Source organism: Phyllostomus discolor, chromosome 4, assembly GCF_004126475.2.
Source record: "Phyllostomus discolor isolate MPI-MPIP mPhyDis1 chromosome 4, mPhyDis1.pri.v3, whole genome shotgun sequence".
Classification (NCBI taxonomy): Eukaryota; Metazoa; Chordata; class Mammalia; order Chiroptera; family Phyllostomidae; genus Phyllostomus; species Phyllostomus discolor.
This window is the reverse complement of record NC_040906.2, coordinates 141,873,937-141,883,443: the sequence shown is the minus strand read 5'-3', so window position 1 is coordinate 141,883,443 and position 9,507 is coordinate 141,873,937. Positions and strand designations below refer to the sequence as shown.

The window sequence follows — 9,507 nt, the reverse complement described above, 5'->3', positions numbered from 1 at the left end:
GCACACATATCTTCTATCTAATTAGCTATTCATTCCCCAAATAAGTTATTTGGGAGTTTCAAAGGTAGTGGAGCCTTTTCAGCACTGTGGTTAAAAGTGCAAATTCTAGAGTTAGATGACTTTGGATCAAAATGCCACCTTTGCCACTCACCGGCGTGTGCCACCTTGGAAAACTTACCCTCGCCAAGCCTCAGTTTTCTTACCTATAAAATGGAGATCATAATAAGGTTTGTGAAAATTAAATGAGCATAATTTACTTGAAGCACATAGCAGTGTCTGGCACACAGAAATGTCTAATATGTTAACCATTATTAATAGATAAATAGGACACATTAATATCCTTACTATACTCTAGACCTCCTGCTTAATAATTCTTGTGCTTGTCCATGAGAGCCATTGGTAATATGTGAGTATGTGTCAGGGTGAACATACATGTATTCACGGAAAGAGTAGGTAGTATCATGCCTATTTCTAGACCATCTGCTGTATTCAACTTTTCCTGGACAATACATTCAATTTTGGTTTATATTTATTATGTCTGTAAGCCCAACTTAATTTTAGAAATTTGGATTTGAAATATTATTTCTAAATTTAGAGCAGAAGAGGAAATTAGGTACAAGTGTTCTGTACTTCAAAAAGTATTGCCAGAAGCATATTGTAACTATGAACAGAAAAATTGCTGTATTAAAAATTCATAACTTAACACATTAAGGTTTTATATCACCTCAGTAGCTAATTAATTTACTGAATCAATCTAAAAGTACAAAGATTGTTAAGTAGGAAATATGATATAGCTAGTCAATTTTTAAATATCAAGTTTGAGAAGCTATAATTCTCTTTTGTTTTGAGCTGCAAATTAAAACAAATATAGTAAAAAATGTTTCCATTAAAGTGGAGAGAGAGAAGGTAAAATAAGTGTATGCTTTAGGGTGGTGCCTTGCACATTGCAGGTGGTCAGTAAATAGTTGCTAAATTGAGCTGAAATACACAAAACAAACTTCAGGATGACTAGAGTGGGATGAAGAACAAGTGAGGAATAAGATACTGGCCTGTTTAAGGGTGAGAAGCTGTTTGGGCAGTCTTTAAAACTGGATCCATAGTAACCCCTGTCATGTCAAGAGCATTGAATTTCTAATTAAATCTCTAATTTGCAAAGAAAACCAAATGCATTCATTAAGGATTATTTTTGTTTTTAAACAGCTTTGTTACTTTTGGTCATGTAATTTAACCTCTCCAAGTTTTCATATTGCCTCATCTGTAAAAGGAAGGTGACAATAATGCCCCATACTATTGAAAATCCCCTGAATCAGCAACACCTAAAGGAGTTTATCAAACAAGCTTATTTATACCAACTACTGTTTCAGCTTCCTGAATCAAAATCTCAGAGGCTGAGCCTGGGAAGCTACATTTTAAGAAGCCCTGTCCCCTATGTGGTTCTTACAGAGACTAACCTCTTTCTCATAACCACTGGTTCTCAGAGTTCCCATTACTGATTGATTCAGGAAAGAAGTAGTGGATAGCATCAGTCAATGGACCCAAAATATTCTTTCTTCTTGGAGTAGAATTTGAGGACCTAATGACTTCCTAAAAAGTAAAAAATAGAATACCTGTTTATATGGAAGCAAAAACAAAAACAGTATTATATAGTAAACTCTAATTTACTGCCTTCAGAATCAAGAAAAAGCAATGAAAAATATTTTCTCACATGATTAGTATCCTGCATGTTTAAAATTTTATGGTCATTCCTTAGAACTTAGGCCTCATTACCACACATCCATGAATTGCTACGGTGTCTAATTATTCAGTTTCCAAATCCATGCCGAGCACATGCTCTGTGACTAGACATTGTTAAAAGCTCTTTAGAGATTCTCATAAATTGAATAATGAAGCAGCAGATATGCTGCTTTTTTGATATGAGTTTCAATTCCAAACATATGTTCATACTGGCTTATCAAAAGAAGGATTAATAGAATGTACACTTTCTTCACACAATATTCTCTCTTTAAAATTGGAATGTGAGCAAAAGAATGCATTTCTGTTTGAATTGACTCTATTTAACTATTTGGATGCCTTGTTACAGTAAAAGTAAAAAGGCTCATACAAAATTACTCATTACATGTAGAAAAGAAAGCCAAGAATACAAGGGGAAAATAATTCATAAATTATTTATCTCTGTGCACTGTATAGCAAGAAATATGATATTGCTCAGATAATTTAGTTTCCTAATTGTTAATAATAAATGGCTTGATAATGATTTTATTCAAACTTTTTGAATATTTTTTCTTTTTAGAATAGAATATACTATTACCACTGGCTCAGCTCCAGGAACAGTAAAGGAAAAACACCTTTGCTCAATGTAGCAAGGGCCTTCAATATAGTTGTCAAAAATATACTGCATGCTTTGTAGAGTGTCTGACTTTTTAAGCAGTACCATGAAAAGAGAAACTTGAATGTGAAAAGAAATACATTCAAGTTCTGAATTAGGTCAGATGATTTTTTTCTGTTGGCAAGTGTTTTCTGTCTGCTTGTAATAGAAATGTGCTTGATTTTTAGTACTTTAGTGCATACGTCTATTAAGTTTTTACCAAAGACACACTTGGGGGCAAGCTGCTCATAGTGTTCTAATAGATGTGGTACTAAATTGGAGCCTGAACACCAGTCTTGCTTGCTTGCTTTCTTCTCTCTCCTCTTTTTTTTGTCATTTCTATTGCCTGGCATGTCATTTGGCCCTTTTGATCCTCACTTTATAATCCTCTTCATTCACTGACTCAACAAATAGTTATAAGCTTAACCTATGGCACTATGTTACATATAGTAGGTGAAAGAAAGAAGAAAAAACACTCCTCCCTCCTTCCCTCCTTCCCTCCCTCCCTCCCTTCCTTCCTTCCTTCCTTCCTTCCTTCCTTCCTTCCAAGAGTTGGTTCCCTGATACTCCTAAACCTTCCAGACTTTGTTTAAAATAGATCAGGTTGAACCAGTAAGGTTCAAAGCATATGAAAGCAAATTCTAGTCCACGTGGCTTTTATTCCCAGCACTAATCTGGTATATAACCCTGCCCTGTATTTTTGTATCTTATGTCCCTGCACCAAAATTCACTGCATTATCCAAATATCACCTCTAGCTTGTGGGGTAAAAATGTCTCTCAAAATCATCAGTACTCCTTAATTATAATCTCTGAACTTCCAAAAATATTGTAAACCGCAACCCAATGTATATGTCTATGGATTTTTGACATGATTGATGTATTGATCAAATTTTTAGCCATCTATAGCACATAATTATAAATACTTCATATCTATGCTACCAGTCTGTTTCTCAAGCTTATTTTTATCAATAAAATACTGTTATTTTAAAATTAGTGATAATAATAATTAAAGGTCAGTCATGGGAATTTAAGCTTTTAACCTAACATTGGAAACAATTATGCTAGAACAGTGAAGGAGGGGTATGGATTCCCTGCCCTCTGCAGGTTACTGTAGTGCATGGAGGACCTACCTGGTTTTACCAAAACCCAGAAATGCTGGAAACTGGAGTCTGCAGGAAAGTCCTCAGACTCAAAGTAAAGCCAGAGCCATGGCAGGTAAACAGACAAAAGCAGGAGCAGGGTGTGACAGAGAGAGGCACCAGAGAGGTAGGAGTGAGGGAAAGCTCTACAAAATAGAGCAGCTCAGAAATAAACTGCACTGGGGTCCATTATCATTCATGCCTTGTCCTGAGTGGGGATTAGGTGGGGTGTTTATCTTCAGACTAAAACACTAGGATGAATATTTTTGGTTCACAGCCACAGAACAAAAGAAGAGATACTGGTCCTGTTCATGATACCACTAATAATGGGCATATTTATAAAAATTTTACAGTCATTTATTTCCTATCATAAAATATAAAAAATATCAATTTTTAAAATGGCACAACAATATCTCGGTTTCTAGGCATTATTCAGGGTAATCCACTTTACTTATGCATGCTACCAATATTCAAACCATATGCTTTGAGGTGAAAAGATTGTAAAAACTCACCAAGCTCCAAACGTACAACCCTCAAGCCAACAGACAATGGTAGAATTAAAGCTCTTCCCGGCACTTCTGGCAAGATGGAGGAGTAGGTGGACGCACCGTACCTCCTCGCACAACCAAGATTAGAACAACAATAATTTACAGACAGAATAACACTCAGAACTGACAGAGGATTTATCTGAATGGAAGTCGGACAGCCAAGAAGTTGAAGTAGACCCGTACATCCAGACTGGTAGGAGACGATGAGCCTGGCGGGCGTAGGGCTGGCGCGGGTCGGTGGCGCGCGGAGGTTGGGGAAAATTTGGCGTGAAATCGGTGCGACAGCCATCGGGGCACAAGAACGCAGCGGTGATCCCTGAGTATGCAAGCTGTGGCTGGTGGACCCAGTGAGGCAGTGATTGTGGACCAGGGCAGAGCTCGCAGCCCAGGATCCCAGAGCAGGGACTGAGCCCAGGAGAACGGAACTTCTGCCATTGTTCCCTCCCGCCCTCGCCCCCACCCCCACATATAACATCACAATCTAGCAACTGGGGTGCCCAGCCCCAGTGAACACCTAAGGCTCCGCCCCCCCACCGTAACAACAGCAACCAGACCGAAAAAAAAAAAAAAAAAGGAGAGACAGGGAAAGATATAAGATATGTTTCCAACAGAACAGATCAGTCCCTCAGGACTCATCCTTTTGAGCGACCAAGAAATAGCCAATCTATCAGATGCACAGTTCAAAACACTGGTGATCAGAAAGCTCACGGAATTGGTTGATTTTAGGTGGAATTTAGATGAAAGGATGCAGGTTACCATAAAAGAGATGCAGGAAGATACTCGGGGGAGAGCCAATAGTGAAAGGAAGGAATCTGAGTCTCAAAACAATACAGTGGACTAGAAGGAAGATAGAATCAACCAAGCAGGAAAGCATGATGAAATAAGAATTCAAAAAATCGAAGAAAGGCTTAAGAGCATCCAGGACACCTTTAAACGTTCCAACATCCGAATTATAGGGGTAACAGAATGGGAAGGAGAAAAGCAGCAAATTGAGCACGTATTTGAACAAATAATAAAGGAGAACTTCCCCAATCTGGCAAAGGGAACAGTCTTCCAAGAAATCCAAGAAGCTCAGAGAGCCCCAAAGAAGCTGGACCCAAGAAGAAACACACCAAGTCACATCATAATTACATTAGCCAAGGTAAAAACGAAGGAGAGAATCCTAGAAGCAGCAAGAGATAAGGGGACAGTAACCTACAAAGGAGTTCCCATCAGACTGTCAGCTGATTTCTCCAAAGAGACCTTACAGGTAAGAAGGGGCTGGAAAGAAATATTCCAAGTCATGAAGACAAGGACCTACATCCCAGATTGCTCTATCCAGCAAAGCTCTCATTTAGAATGGAAGGGAAGATAAAGTGCTTTTCAGATAAGGTCAAGTTAAAGGAGTTCATCATCACCAAGCCCTTATTTTATGAAATGCTAAAGGGACTTATCTAAGAAAAGAAGATAAAGAAAAGACATGTATAGTAAAAGGACAGCAAACTCACAATTATTAACAACCACACCTAAAGCAAAACCAAAAGAAACTAAGTAAACAACTAGACCAGGAACAGAACCACAGAAATGGAGGGCACATGGAGGGCTAGCAGCAGGGGGGTGGAAGGAGGAGAGAGGGGGAAAAGGTATAGAGAATAAGTAGCATAGAATGTAGGTTGAAAATAGATAGGGGGAGGGCAAGAATAGTATGGGAAATGTAGAAGCTAAAGAACTCATAAGTATGACACATGGACATGAACTAAAGTTGGGGAACGTGGGTGGGAGAGGGTGTACAGGGTGGAGGGGAGAGAAGGGGGGAAATGGGACAACTGTAATAGCATAAACAATAAAATATATTTAAAAAATAAATAAAGCTCTTCCCTGTCTACATTCCAAGAAATCTACATTAATTTAATAGATATATATTTGTAAATATCTACACAATTCAAATATTGCATATTTTCAGAATTTTATTTTACTAATAAAGATACTGAAAAAATGTATTAAAGACCATCACATCCTTTAACTAACTAACTTCCCATCCTCTAATGTAAAGACCAATATTCAATTATTTTAAAATTAGAGAACATTTTTCTTTGAGAGTACTGCCCATTTCTCTGTGCCTTATTGATAGAAGTATAAATGCAGAGCTTCATACATTAAAGTTATATCAGTTTTCTTTTGCCGTACATGCCTCAGCCTTCATCTATTCACGTTTCCTGCCCATTAATAACTCTAGCAAAAACATTTTCTCATCTATAAGAATAAGGAGAAGCTAGTTCCCACATCCTTCTTCCCCAGTCCCACCAATATTTCTCAGAATCACTGTGTATTAGGATTAGAATATTTGTCATGAAATAATGTATATTGTTACTGTATTTCTGATTTTATTTTATTTTTGGAGCACTTCATTGTGCCCCTCCATAAGAACTAGTTTCCAGGGGTAGCTCTAGGAGGGGTGGGTTGCACTGGCCTCCAAAGTCCACAGACTTGACAGTAATCCAGGGATTGGTGGGGCTTACTTTTGACTTAGACTCCCTTTGACTGCTGTGTCTGTAGCCTATGGCACTCTGCTTCTCACAAGTTCTATAACTCACCAAGTTTGCTTAGTTGAGATTTGTTCATTTGAAAACAACAGGGAATAATATCTCCAGTGGTGTGAGGTTAGAGTGCAGACCTAATGCTGCTGCAAAAACCTGTGCCCTCCCTCACCAGTCAGTGTCCCTCTCTGGACGCAGCTGGCACTCTTGCCTGCCCCTGTCCCTCATGGCACTGCGCTGATGCCCACAGTGTCCATTGGTCTGGAAAATTTTGACACAGGAATTAATTTTAAAGTAAAGAGTCATGTGACACTCTGGTGGGCAGTTTTAGAAAAAAAATGGAAATAAAGTAGAACCATAGCCACTCAAGTATCAATAGCTTCAGAACACCAAAGTACCTGCATAAACCACCAAAACAACAAATGTCCACAAGCAACTGAAACCTACTGTGAAACTGGATAAAAATGTTGGCTCCAAAGGGTTTTTCTCCCACACGTGAGGATAGCTCCATAAAGGACAAAAACTTCTGTCAAGTTTTTCTGATGCCTTGCTTTGCATAATCGAGGATATTGTAATGAAGATTAGAAGACCTCTCAGCTCTGCAGCAACTACATTAAGGATATCCATCAATATCTAAGGCATCCTGAAATTCTGCCATTCATAAATCCACATTTCTTTTTTCTTTTTTAAATCCTTACCATATGTTTATTGATTTTAGAGAATGGGGTGAGAGGGAGAGAGAGAGAGAGAGAGATTGATCGGTTGCCTCCTGTACATGCTCAACTGGGGTAGAACCCACAGTTTAGGTGTGTGCCCTGAGCAGGGGTGGAACTGGTGCCCTTTTTGGTGTACTGGACGATGCTTCAACTAACTCAGCCACATGGCCAGGGTGTAAATCCACAATTTCTTGAATGGACAATAGGATATAAAAAGATGTATATGTGTCATCCTGATGTGAGTCCAGTCCAAGTTTGGGCTGCTGCTCTGTACATTTATGTTCTTATTATAGACCAATTTTTACAAGTTCAGCCAGTCTCTCCTAAGAAGCTTCAATTGGTTGGGATTATAGCTCTGCTCTTGGCTTCCAGAGGAGACGTTTTCCCCAAATATTGAAGCCTTCATATCACAGACAATATGTACACTAGTTTACAAGTCCAAGAAATGGAAACTCTAATTTTGAAAGAAATGAAATGTGAGTTGGGTTGGGCTTTGCCACTGCCTTTTTTAAGTGGGCATCAAAAGCCAGGAAGGGTGAAGTTGGAGAGCAGCACACTTTAGCCGACTATTTGGTGGTGCTGACTCTCACTGACTAGGACATGGTGACACATTATGGCCCTTCTAAGGTAACAGTGCTACTTCCTGTCTGTCCCAGAAGTTTCTAGGCCAAGGAAATGGAACTTGAAGTAGCAATAGCACACTGGATACACAAAGAATAAAGTATTAGAAGGCATGCAGCACATGGCTAAACATGCAGTGAAAGTAAAGGAAAACTTAATGAAATTTATTACCATCAAGCATATGTATGCAGCCCTGGCTAGGTGACTCAGGGTTGGAGGATCGTCCCATACACCAAAAGCCTGTGGGTTCAATTCCCTGTCAGGGCATATGCCTGTCTGGAAAAAGTCCAGCCATTGTGAAAATAACAAGAACAGTTTTTATGACATCAATGTAACCTGGCAGCCAAGGAGAGTGGAATGGAATGCTCATACATGAACAATGATGACTTCACTGTACTAGTCAGTAGGGTAGTAGATGCTATTGAGTGAGCATGTGTACTGTGTGGCTGTTGCATTGAAAATGACTGAGTGAGTAGAGCATCAAATCTGCATCACATTTTGCGTTAAGTTTGAATATTCCTGCACAGAAACTATTCAGATGATTCAGAAGGCCATAGCTATGGGCAATTGGTGACTGGCAGCCTCATCATGACAATATGCCTGTTCATGCATCACGTCTCATGCTGAGTTTTTTGGCGAGATATCAAACCACCCAGGTGACTCAGTCCCCCTCCAGCCCAGATTTGGCGTCCTCAGAGTTCTGGATTTCCCTCAAACCAAAATTACCTTGGAAAGGGAAGAGATTTCAGACCATAGATGAGATTCAGGAAAATATGATGGGGCAGCTGATGGAAATCCCAACAAAGGATTTTTCAGAGTTTTGAACAGTGGAAGAGATGCTGGGAGAACAGTTTGAGGCCCCAAGCTGCCTACTTTGAAAGGAACAGAGGCATCACTGTCCTATATACAGTATTTCTTGTATCTTCTTCAATAAATGTTTCTTTTTTACAGTACATGGCTGTATACTTTGTGGGCAGACCTTGGTATACCTGAGTTGTAGTTTCACTCCACTAGTGGGGAACATACTGGAGGCAACTGATTTCTGTTTCTCTCTCCCAGCAATGTTTCCTCTACTCACCTCTCTTTTTTTCTCTCTCTCTCTTTCCCTTCCTTTCTTTCTAAAATCAATAAACATATCCTTGAGTGTGGATTAAAAAAAAGAATAAATATGCAAGAAGTAAACTTCTAAAGATCAACACAATTCCTCAGGTGAACTCAAAATTTACCTTTGGTGACACCTTGGATAAAAAGGGAGAACATTATACTAAGTGAAATAAACCAGCCAGAGAAAGACAAATACCATACCATCATTTACATGTGGAATCTAATGAACAAAACAAACTAACAAACAAAACAGAAACACCCTGGCTGGCGTAGCTCAGTGGATTGAGCGCGGGCTGGGAACCAAAGTGTCCCAGGTTCGATTCCCAGCCAGGGTATATTCCTGGGTTGCAGGCCATAACCCCCAGCAACCGCACATTGATGTTTCTATCTCTATCTCCCTCCCTTCCCTCCCTAAAAATAAATGAATAAAATCTTAAAAAAAAAAAAGAACTTAAAAAAAAAACAAACAAACAGACTCATAGATACAGAAAACAGACT

General features: G+C 39.1%; 1 pseudogene; it reads left to right on the top strand.

Moving 5' to 3' along the window:
• Positions 1 to 7,426: 7,426 nt before the first annotated feature.
• LOC114495029 lies at positions 7,427 to 9,177 on the top strand (annotated as a pseudogene).
• The last annotated feature ends 330 nt before the right edge of the window (positions 9,178 to 9,507 follow it).